General features: G+C 35.8%; 1 long non-coding RNA gene across 2 annotated transcripts in view; it reads right to left on the bottom strand.

The window, feature by feature from the left end:
* The window catches only part of LOC132037466 (uncharacterized), a 75,783-nt gene extending 66,960 nt beyond the window's left edge, over positions 1-8,823 (bottom strand). Inside the window, exons 1-2 of one of the 2 annotated variants that reach the window (XR_009409899.1) lie at positions 8,769-8,823; positions 6,239-6,362 (exon numbers count right to left, since the gene is read on the bottom strand). This is a non-coding gene — a long non-coding RNA (uncharacterized LOC132037466). Of the gene's footprint in view, positions 1-6,238; positions 6,493-8,768 lie in introns of those variants that run through there. The other variant, XR_009409898.1, reaches the window with a different exon arrangement.
* Positions 8,824-12,751: the final 3,928 nt, after the last annotated feature.

The raw sequence follows: 12,751 nt of genomic DNA on the forward strand, positions 1-12,751 counted from the left end.
CATCACAAGACAAAAAAGGAAGTTGTGTAATACCCTTTTGAGAGATTTGGAGGTGTTTTTTTTTTTTTTTTGATTTTTTTGTTAGAGTTTGGTTGTCTTTTATTTCTATTTTTAAAGAAAGGGGGGTTTATTTTTCTCTCATATTATTTGAATTTTAAATTTTCCCCCCAACACAAAAAGTTTTATTGCATAAATATACCATTTGACCTTTTTTTCTCCCCAAATAAAACCCGAGAAGATAATTAGGAAAAATTTGAGTCAACAATTTAACCTACTCTTCAAAAATAAAGGGCCCGAGGTGCTAAAATAACCACAACAATTTACAAAACAAGGACGAAATCGTTATATCCTATGAATTTAATGAACACACTCGATCGTTAGTCTATCATGTTAACCAATACTTTTGGTGGATTATTTCCCCCCGAGCTTCATATCTCGTAATTTCTATGATATAAACACAATTAGACAATAAATAAGTTTTTCACAAAAAAAAGTTAAGTATTCGATGAATCAAGAAAGTGGCAAAACCCCCAAGTCCAAAAAAACAACCTTAAAAAATTTTAGGTTATAAAAACACACGAATCCATAAAATATAGAAAGATCAATGGGATAGCCTAGTTGGGCGCAATCCAATCAATTACGTAAAGATGAAAGAAATTATCTCCTCAACTTTATTCCAAGATAAGAAAAATCCAAATTTGTCACAACCGAATTTTGGACGGCCAAAAAGTTCGTTTAAAAAAAGGGTGTCGTATCTCTTCGCATAATGGCTTCTACCAGTCAAAACCAATTATTTAGGCCGCATGGACTTACATTACCATGAACTCATAAATAATTTTTTTTTTTTTAAAAAAAAACCACCTGAACCTATGTGAATCCTCTTTTTGTTTGATTAATTGTCAAGTAATGCCATAAATCACTACATTCCCTTTGGAGGGATATACCGACAAAATTGTTAGATACAATTCTAACAACCAAAAGTTCCTCGGACATGGTTTTTAAGAACCTAGAGTTCACCGGCTTATTTCCCCACAACCCGGGAAGTTTCCCAAAAGAATTTGGGGACTGGCCCCCCAAACCCGGGTTTACAGATAACAATGTAAAGTAAATAAGGCAAGATATTTGCGTGAAAAACTCCTTTCTAAAGGGATTAAAAAACCAATTTACCCTAGTAGGTTTTTAACTTCATTTAAACCGAGCAACTTTTGATTACAACCTATTGAACCCGGGGAATTAAACTCCTAACCCTAACCCTTACAATACCCCCTTTTGTAAGCACCTTTACAAAACTCTATTGCAAAGCTCCAAGTCTTGACCCCCTCTAGCCAAAGGGACTAAACCCCATACTTAGCAAACCCCTCTAGCCAAGAGAACAAAGTTACAAAGAGGGGAAATATATGCTATTATGATACTTGACAAGCAAAGGGGGCGAAAATTAAGAATACGAAACAAGACTCAACTATCCTAAGGATTTCCCGTTTTTAATTCCCCCAAAAGGGGGTAAACCCAGTCCCTCCGATTGTTAAGATCTTACCCTTAGGGGCCCCTTTAAAAAAAGGTAGCCTCACATTTGAGAGAAATATACCTTTTTATATTTGAAAATTTGTTAGGTCAAAACCCCCAACATTTTGAAAAATGAGACCAAATAGAGAGAGTGAAAAAACATGTGACCATGAATAATGACGTTTCAAGGACTTTCAATTCTATCATACATACCGTGTCAGGTATTTCCCCGGTTGAAAAAAGGCAAAAAAATTTTTTATAATCGAAGAAATTTGTTTTTTCCCCCTTTGTAACCCGAGGAGGAATGATCCGGGATCGTTTTTAACCCATCAAAATTATGAAATGCTATAACTCACCTTTCCCCCCTTTTAGGGATGACAAACTTGTAAGGATATTCCCGCCGAGGCCCAAAGGGTTTTCCCTTCTTCCCCCAATTGGATGGATAAGTAGTTTTTTCATGCTTTTAATATTTTCAGAACTTTCAACCATGTTGAAACATTTCACAATTTGGGAACAATTTCCCTAGAGAACAGTCCTAAAAAAAAATTGTACCTACTAAGATCCATTCCTTGCAATATGTTGTTGCATTTTTTATCATTATTTGGAAAACTAATTTCCCCTTTGTCAACATTTAACCTCGCATAGACTTCCCCCGAGATCATGATCCTCGGGGGGTTTGGGTACCAAGGATTTGTTTTTTTAGGATTACATCTTCCATTTGTACTTACTTTTCCCAAATTTTCGTTAACATTTATACAGACACAACAACTTTAACAAGCTCAACTCACTTACAACACACACTTTTCCCCCTTTTAGCATCATTGAAAAAAAAAAATACAGAAACACATGCAAGGAAAAGACTAGGACTTTAAACCCGGGGGACCCCCACCCCCGGGCAAAATACCAAAAAAGAGAAGGAAAGAGTGTGGGTAAAAGAAAGGTTGCAAAATTAGGCTCCCCCAAAAAACAATAATCGAGTAAACATAAAAAAGCAGCCGAGAAACAAAAAAAGACAAAACACAATAAAAAAAAAGAGTCAAAACGGCCAATATCATAACAAAAGAAAAGATAAAACAGGTTTTGGGAAAAGCAAGATGGGGAAAAGGGCCGGGTTTAGAAAGGATTTACCAAGAGAAGGCTTTCGAGGGTCGTTTTTGGGTCCCGGATCATTTTGATTACGTAGCCCCATCCAAATTTTTTCCCCCGCCCCTTCGTTCTTAGCCCTCAACTTTGCATTAGCCCGTCGCCCCTGAAGGGTTAGGTTCCCGAGCCTTTGGGGCCCAGTTGTGTCTTTTAAAAAAACTACCTTAGCTTAAAGCCTCTCAACCCCCCAAAACATGCCCCCCTGCCCTCAATAATACTAAAAGGTTAAATCGCCAATACCTCCTTTCTTTTCCATACATTCATAGCCTTCCAAGGTTCCCATCATGAACATCTGCTTTTTAGTCCCTATAGTGGCTTTTCCCATCTTAACCTTGAAGTGATCAAGGATTCTAGTTAGAAAGAAGCTATATGGAAGACCATGCTTTCTTTATCTGGCATTAACCACCTTGATCATGTGTTCAATCATTATGGCTGGTAAACTGATACATTGATAATTTGCTAAAGCTTCAAGTAGGAGAACGGCATCCACGACAAAGAGGCAATGCGGTGTCTTTCCGCCTTACAAGTAGTAGTGTTTTGTTAACCAACTCAAACAACGGTGGTACTTCAGGCAGAAAATTTCGCTTCTTATAGAGCCTCTTCCCGATCCACGTACACTCCTGTTTGACTATCACCTCTTTGAAAGCTAATGAAGCTTCCCTATTTACCATTTTAAAACATCAGTCGGAACACCAAGAATGTCACCCAATTTTGCTTCATCAATTTCAAACTCTACCCATTCACAACCATGACCAATGTTGAGTCGTCGGTATACATCAAAGAGGCATAAAGTTCACTAACTTCATCCTTAAAAACACCTGGAGCAGGGGAAACAAACAGATGCTCCCATTTTTGAAATTCAACTATCTCTAGCAGCTCCTTCATCCCTTTCTTTTCAGAATATCATCGTCAAAAACTCTTCCAAGTAGAACTTTCTGCAATTTTAGATTTTTCTGCCTTGTCATTTCAAATCCTTAGCCCTTTTCTGTTAACTTGCGAAAGACTAGGGAGTTCCTCTCGGATTCTCTCTCTCTCTTTCGTTTCCCGTAGGTCCAGTCTTATATTTCTCCTTTTCAACATTAACTTCTGCCTCATCTTCCACAACTTCCTTCCCTTTGTCTTTCTTTTTATTTTTGGAGTTTTTCCGCCTTAATTGAGATATTTCCACTTCTTCATTAGGCACATTCACTGTCTCTTCCTTATCAATCACACCATGCTTAAGTAGCCTTCTTCTCCTCCTTCCAACATTCTTGTTTCTCCTAGTCTTTTGAGCCGCCTCACGTTGAGCCTTGCTCCTTTGCCTAGTGGTGGGTGGCTTAGTAGTGATGTGCTTTCTTGCACTTTTACCATCTTGCCTTCAGCGATTTGAAGATCTTTTGAATGTGGTTTCAAAACAACATCATCATCTAAAATCAACAATATCTTCCGAAAATGGAGTAGAGAGGGACCGGGTCCTCAAGAAAAGAATCACCTAACGGTACGACTACAATAGATGGGATATTCACAGTGTTTTCTATATCCAAAATTTCCGTTAATGGACTAGTTCCCTTATTAGTGACCCTTTTTTCTTGATCGTGAACATTTTTCGTTTGAATCCTTGGACTACCCTCTACAATATTCACAATATCACCAGAATCAGTAACAAAATTTTCCCTTTCATTTTCTACGTCCAGCCATTTTTTAGATAAATTTTCAATAATATCGGAATCTTCTATACTTTATGACTTATTGAGGAGATGAAGTTTTGATTTTAGAGGTCCTTCCTCGTAATCTCCATTATCAATGACCTTTTCTTATTTTTATCACCATCAACCCCGGTAGTCTCATGTACGATCATAGAACTTGATTTCTCGGCATCCCTTTTTGATCTCGATAACCGTATTTTGGACTCAAATTTCGCTTGAAACTTCGACTCCATCATCTTTCTCCTCAAGCTCCTCAGTAATTAGAAGGAAATTTGAGATAGTGAGAGTTTGACCACTTTATTCTGAGTTAGCCTTTTCATTTGGAGCAGGAGTTATGGAGGATGAAATGAATTTCTTTGGGTTTTGAATCTTGCGACTCCTAGAGGGACCAGAAACCATGGACTTTGGGGGTGAGATGGATGAGTTTTGGTCAGTCGAGATTAGTGCTTCTGTGGTAATTCTAGCGGTTTTAGGTCTAATGGAATTGCGCTTTCTAGAAAGAGAGAAGGGTTCATTTACGGTATGATGGACAGGATGGAATCATCTTGAGACATGGTCAATTTTGGAACAAAAACTACACAGAATGAGAATGCTACACGGAGAGACGAAGATAAGAACGAGCGAGAGAGAAGAAGACATGAATTTTTATTTAAATGAGAATGTAAGAACTCTGTTCGATAAGTTGAAAAAAGAACTTTTCCTACGTACAGATTGCTCGGAGAATATGAATCATTTTGGGCTCCAATTTTTAAAAAATTGGTTGGAGAAATTTAATTACATTATACCTTTATGACAAGTTAAAAAATAGTTGGCCAAGGTCATAAGGTAGGGATCAAAGCCAATCAAATGAGACAAGAGACAAGTAGTCAAAACAAGGGTAGAAAGGAGAATCATAGAACGAATGAAAGGTGGAGACAAGGGGAGAAGGATATTCATGATATTCGTAGGAATACAAATTAAGAACATGAAACAAGACTCAATTATCCTAAGGACTTCAGATGACCACAAGGTGAACTTGGTCCTTTAATTGTTGAGATCTTGTTCATTAGACGGGCACCAAAGAAGATGTAGCCACACTTGAGAGAAATATACCTTTTAGATTTGTAAGTGTTAGGTCAAATAATGCCCAACATGCTGTATAACTATGAAACCAAATAGAAAGCATTTGAGAAACATGTGACCACGAATAGTGACGTTTCAATGACTTTCAATTCTATCATACATACAACCGTCTTCTAGGCTGCTGATTCACGCTGAACGATTAATAGCCTTTATTGTTAAATGCAGGTACTCTACGCTCTCATGGGACTGATGGAGGACTGGTCCTTGGATCGTTTGTCAATCATCAAAAATTATGAAATCTTTAACTCATCGGTGCTTTGATTAAAGACAAGAATTCGAGATAATCGATCCGACTTTTGCCAAAAGAGTACTTTCGTTTCTTCCAAATTTAAAACTCTATGTTTAATATCTTTGATTCTTTACTTAACTAGTTTTATATCATTAATGCATTAGTGTATAGATCTTTTATTTATATGCCAATCGACTTTCCAGAACTAGTAGTTGTATAATGATAAATAATTAACAAAAGAACTCTCTTTTCTGTATGGCCTCTATCAGGACTATTTTGATGCATTTTGTGCTATCAACTATCAAAGACAGCCCGTATCTCATATCTTTGGCGAACTTTCTCTATATGTGCAGCCTTGAGTAATTTGACTGTAGAGCCACAAGAGAAACATATTTGGGTAGGAAAGAGAACTTTGTTATATTGAGTTATCCAACATAAAAAATGAAAAGTTTCATCAATAACCCCCAAAAGTAGTTGAAGCCTTTTCAAATTAGAATTGTTCAATTGCAAAATCGCAATCACTGAAAATGAGTAATCAACAAGCAATATTGCTAACCGAGGGAGTCTGGCAGATTCTATTCATACACTTCCATGAAAAATGCATTCATGCTCATAAACATGCTGATGGAAAAACACCAGCAGAGGTACTTTAACCTTGGTGAGAATGATGGTATCATCCTCTGTTCAGAATAAGAACAACCAAATATATGAGCAAGAAGCAATAAAATGTGCTACTCGAAATTATGAATGTAGCAACGCCTAATTCAATCAAAGATTACAAGGTAAAATAAACCTCTACTTTAATAAAAGAAGAAGAAGATTACAAAGTAAATCTACCTTACGAGTGTATAGAATTATATAATCTAATAAAACGACGTACTATTGCTTATAGTAATTAATAGAAAGCTAGTCGAAATTGTTTGTCAGGAAAATTTGTCGGCCATTCGATCATAATCCCCACGTAAATATCAATTGCCTAAATAATTAGTATGAGAAGATTAACTTGTTTTCTTTTCTTTTCTCAATTAGTGAGCAAATGTAGTTTTTCTTATAAATTTACTCTCTTTCTTCTTTTTACGCTCAGAAGAGAAGCGTAAGTAAATAAAAACAAGAATAATTAAGTCAACATTTTATCCTACTCTTTGAAAATAACAACTGAGGTGCTGAAATAATAACATACGAGATCTAAATTCGTTAACTTCTATGACTATACTTGACTGGGTGGAAGAGATTCTCATAGGGTAAGCACAAAATACCTTGTTGGGTCCAAAATTAGACAAGAATTCAAGCTTCATAAATACTCAAATTTCTATGATGTAAACAAGATTAGGTAGTAAGTAGAGCTCACCAATGTGTTAAGTGCTTGACAGACTAAGTAGGGAATGCATACTGCAAAGTCCAAGAAAATTAACCTCCAAAAACTTAGTTATAGAAACACACTAATCTAAAAATATAGACAAATGGATAAGCTGCTTTAGTTCAATGCAATTGCAATCGACATAAGCAGAAATAAATCTCACATAAACAGAAATAAATCAACTTCATTCCAAAAAAAAAAAGAAAAAAAAAGGGTAATCCAAAACTTGTAATATGTCATTATATTAGATACCAAGTGGAGATTTTAGTAAGAGAATCAACATCGATTGTCGATATTTTTTTCCCTTCTACTCGCAGAATAAGATTTTTTTTTCCTTGTACAACAAACGATAGGAGAACATAAAGAATGCAGATCAAACACGTTAGTGACTTTTGATAATGTCCAAATTCACTCTCCAAAAAGAAAGTGTACACGGTTGTTGCAATTTAGTTTACCCAACTATGAGTCGGGGTCGATCCCACAGAGAACAATATAAAGGCGATTAAGAAAGTTAAGGATTTATCACTGACTAAGCTCAGCCAAACATATTTTCAATATTTGGTTTTATTTAAAACTAACAAAGACAAATTAACATTGAAAGTAAGTAAAATGATCAATGGCCATTAGCATGGGATATAAGGGAATTTACACTAAAGTAATGATCCAATATATTTTACGATTTTACAACTAAGAGCGAGTTTATGTCAATAGATAATGGTTTCTAAAATCTCATTGAAAGTCTTCCAACCAAATCAATGAATTTCACTTTAAACTTTTCTAAGCTTTAGAGTGTGACATTAAGCGCTACCAATTGAATCTCAAGTTAACTTTCCTATTCCTAGCTCAAGTTATTAGATGGGGTTTAAAGCCCCAAATCCTTGTTAATAAATCTTTTCCAACCTCAATATTCCTCTTACGAGCTCAAATCGAAGTAAATAGGCGAGTCCTAGGATTAGCTAATCCCTTAAGAAACATTCAAAAACAAGATTAATTGAAAAAACAATGACCCACTTCATTAGAGATAAACATCATTCAATACATAAGCATAACAATAGTTTCATCCAAAACTTTAACAATGTATATTTTCATAAACAAGTTTCAAGTAATGGAATAGAGTACTACACACTTAAATAGTCAATACATTGCAACGAAAAGAAGAAATGAGTAAAGAATTAAAAAATTCTCATAAAAAATCTTCAAATTTTCATTCCCCAAGTGTGAGTGTAAGAATCCTAAGCTCTCCAAGATTTGTATGAAATGGCCAAAGATGATGGTATTGTCTTACAAGTGTTGCTTTTAAGGTTTCCAAAAATTTTCCAATAAAAAGTAACGAAAATAGCCCCCAACTTTTTAGATTTCAAATTTACAAATCTGGCCACTTTTTGCACTTCTAACCATTTTTTTTCATTTTCTTCATTTTAGCTCCTTTTTGATTTGTTTTTTACTTGGTTTCTTCCAATGCTCTTCTCAAACATATAAAACTTGTTTTTTACTTGATTTATTCCAGTGCTCTTCTCAAACATATAAACCGCGCAAAATGGAAATAAACGCATTAAATGCACTATTTTCTCAATCAAAACTTAACAAAAATCTAAGATTAAAGAAGAAATAAATTGGTAAATACGAACTTATCAACTTTATCCGAAATCTCAAATACATATTTATTTGTTCTTAAAGAAGAGACCAGACTATTTCAGTCAAAAAAGTAAAAAGGAACAAAATCAATCACCCCCAAAAGCATGCATCAAATGTTAGAGCTTGTGAACAATTTCCTCCGTATGACCCTGCAACAGGTAAATTCAATCATAACATGAGAATAAAACTAATGGTAGCGTATGAAGCAAAATTGAACGTCCATGAACAGAAGCCACTAAGCGTGAAACAGAGAGAAAAGAAAACAAAACAAAAACAAGAATAAAAAAGGGTTGTAAAGATGGTGAATCTAGTTGCATACCTAAACTGGAAGCTTATAACACGTGTCTCCAACAAAGGAAATAAAAAAAGGGTTATAAATAAAGATATTCGCAAATATATAACACCTCAATGCAGTAGTTGTCTATTTTTCTCGGTGCTGTATATGAAGTATTAGTCGATATTGTTGGCAAAATAGTAGTTATCAAGCAAATAAATTTGAATTAAACTTGAATTAGCTTAAATTATCTTATATAAAGTAAACAGAATAAATAGAAGGAAACAAATATGGTAGTCTCAGGAAACACACAAAGAAGCTTGTAACAAAAAAATTAAAGCAAATGGCCTAACTGAAGTAAATACAAACCGAAATCACATAAGCATAGGTCAGTGTAATCAATAATGGAGTGGTAGTCGGCTGCTAGGTCAATGTTAGCATCATTTCGGACCATTTAATTTTGTGCTTAATCGCTCATTCCATGGCATGTTCTTCGCCTCTTCTACAACTTCTCATCTTCGGACATTGTAACATTTTTAGTATAACTAAATTTCATATTATAAAGTTTCAATTGCCCCCATTTGTCCACCGGAAACTTCCCTATAAATTCTTATTTGCAAAATAAAGTTTAGCTCAATCTTTCTATGACAAATTTGACAAGAACTTTAGAAAGCAGAGCCATCCATTTGTTGTTGACTCAACATTGAATTTGCTTCCTTTCTAAATAAGTTTTTCTGAATTTTAACACCAACTTTAGACAAAGACAGGTATCATACTGTCACACCCCAATCCTGATAGGGCATGATGGGCACCCGACCCTTACTTAGAGTCGAGCGAACCCACTGGTTTTCATTATACTCTTAATCTCACTGGACTTGCAGGTCATGAATTGAAACGCATAACGGAAGCCTTCTTTCGTAAAAACATTCTTTTTCGTCTTTATCAAATCAAGTAAGATGCAGCTGGATCATATGAAATACGTAAAGTAATGCATGATAATCCATCGACTTCGAGCCGCTTGCAACCGGCATACTATATCTACGTGACTCACGTCTGTAAAGTCTCTAACATAAATCAATATACCATGACATGGATACTCCGACTCGGCAGCACTCCGAAAGAAATGGAGCTCGCTAATCCTACCAACATCTTCAAGCCTATATCCTCTACTCATCCGTATACACCGTTGCAGAGCAAACCGGCGTCCCCGAAGGGACGTGGGACAAATAATGTCCGAGTTTTAAAACATGAATAATATCATAATATAGATATAAAAGTAACAAGAGAAAGGGAAGATAACCGAACACCCGGATGCCTCATAAGGCGGATGTCAGCATGCTTAGCCTTTTTAAAAAAAATTTCATACATATACATAGTAACATGCCGCCAAAAAGGGCCCCTCGGTGTATAACATCCCCGGGCCGAAGGCTCGGTGTGATATATAAGTAGTATCATGCCCGGCCATTTAAGGCTCGGTGTTATCATCGTTAGCCCGCGTTCGGGCCTCCGCTCGGGGCGATATCATAACATGCCCCGCTGGTGTGCACATCTACTTTCCCCGCCCGGCCACTATAGCGCGGCGCGGTGTGGAAAATACATACATATATATAAAGCATGCATAAGAGCCCAATCAAAAGCCACACGTATCGGAGGACGTAAGGTCGGTAGCCTCCGAATATATTATGGAATACTCATCGTCACTTTGTCTCCCTGAAGGAACAATTATTATAAGTGAGACCAACAACAATGGATAAAGTTAAGAAAAGTCAAAAGATAGCTCAATATTCTCATATCGTCATTGAAATCATAAGTTTGGAACCTTTGAACATAAAATCGTTCTCATGATAGTCATCATAATAATATATCGCTCAGGTACATGGAAATCTCTGTGAATAAAATTATCTCATAACAACATGAAATCCGTATGCCTTGGAGCTTGGATAAATAAATCCCTCATGATCATCATCATGGTTATCATATAAGAAATTATTCAATTCTACCATCATGGAAACTTTAAAAGTCATGAATCTCTAACATTTTTGGAAAGGAGTTTTCAGGAATTCAAGCATAGTTTGGTAAGAAAAGGATCATCCCTTTTGGGAGCTCAATAACATCATAAGGATCGCGAGATTCGTGGATTTCTAGCATTTGCGGAAACAATGATATTATGGTAGACATAAAGGTTTATAACGAAAGGAAACATGCCTTTAGAAAGAAGGGGACTAGCCTTAACATACATGAAAAATACTTCTCGATTTCCAACTTATTTCTGTCTTGCAACTCGCTTAAAAATTATTCGTAGCCTGTAATCTACATATAAACCATTCATAATATCGTTAGGATCATCGTCATACCTCGTCTTAAACACTTAATGAAAGTCCTTTAGATTCTGAGATTCGGCGGGATTTCCGTTTATATGCCTAGCCGAGATTCCAATTCAACAACCAACAACATCAACAACAAAACCAATAGCAATAACATCATTTCCAACACCAACATATGCCATAAAACAGCCCACACACTGTTTTCTAAATTTCCCAACCAACCAACTTGGGATACTACTAATTAATAACTTTATTTCCATAAAGAAGTCGAAATTAATACTAACAACATCAATAACAAATCCCCAACATCCTACAAGATAATTATATGTATTTTCATCCAAATTTCTCTTCAACCCTCAATCCATAAATCAACAACATCAACACAATAAACCATAATTTCTATTCTTGAAATTATTCCTTAATTCATATTGATAGAGAAAGAGATTCAACAATTCATACCTTATTTTTTATGAAGGTAGCAAAATCTTCATCATTTTCTGTCCCAAAATAACTCCAACACCAAACGAAATTATAATCGCGTCTACGCGTTGCCCGACCTCAAATTTATATTCGTAACTTGAAATTTTGCTCAAAATCTTCACTTTTATGTGAGATTAAAAGCCCTTTTTGGTGGCTGAAAATTCTGGAACATTGGAGCATTTTTTGATGAAGAAAAATGGGGTTTTAAGCCCCTTTTATATTAAATTGGGTCGGATCACCGTAGCTTACGGGGGCAAAGATCTGTAGCGGTACTGTAGCGGTGCTGGGTTTTTCGCAATAGTTCGGTGCTACCACTCGAGTCCTATAAATTCTCTACTCCGGAAAGGGTTTCCTTATCCAAAAAAAGGGGAACCCGGTTTTTGCCCATTTCTTAAATTTTCGTCGAACTTATTTCTCTTCAATTTATTCGACCTCAAAATATTCCGAAAATCTCCATACATGGTATTTGTCATTCATTATACTAAAAATGGTCATGTTCTGTCAAAAAAAGTCTTTCCCGACTACGACTTACGAAATTGTAATTCATCCTTTTACTTCGTTGTTACGTACTTTTCATGGCTTGTGCCTTTCAAAACATCATGGGACGTCTCCGACACTCCATTACTACGGTGAGGTACATGTCATACTCATGCTCTGAAAATGCGGGATATAACACATACACTTAATAAGTTCATATATCATGTCCAAAGAAGCCAAGATAAGTTCACCAAAGGGTATTATGCCTGTTACACTTTCCAGTGGTTGTTATTGACTTGGAACATGGTCTAAATAGTTTGAAAAGTTACCAGCTACCATGGCTCAAAGAAGAGGAGTACGTGGTTAAATCTGAAATTGTAGGTCCATTTGTTCTTTTAAGTTTTTTATGCCACCGGTGCTCAGACAAAAAAACAAACATATGGCATTCGAATTCCCTGTTACTAATCAGCTGTAAATGCCATCACAAGGAAAGCCCTTTTACCAAAAATAAGCTTTTTAAAA

This window comes from Lycium ferocissimum, chromosome 11, assembly GCF_029784015.1.
Source record: "Lycium ferocissimum isolate CSIRO_LF1 chromosome 11, AGI_CSIRO_Lferr_CH_V1, whole genome shotgun sequence".
In the NCBI taxonomy this organism is placed as follows: domain Eukaryota; kingdom Viridiplantae; phylum Streptophyta; class Magnoliopsida; order Solanales; family Solanaceae; genus Lycium; species Lycium ferocissimum.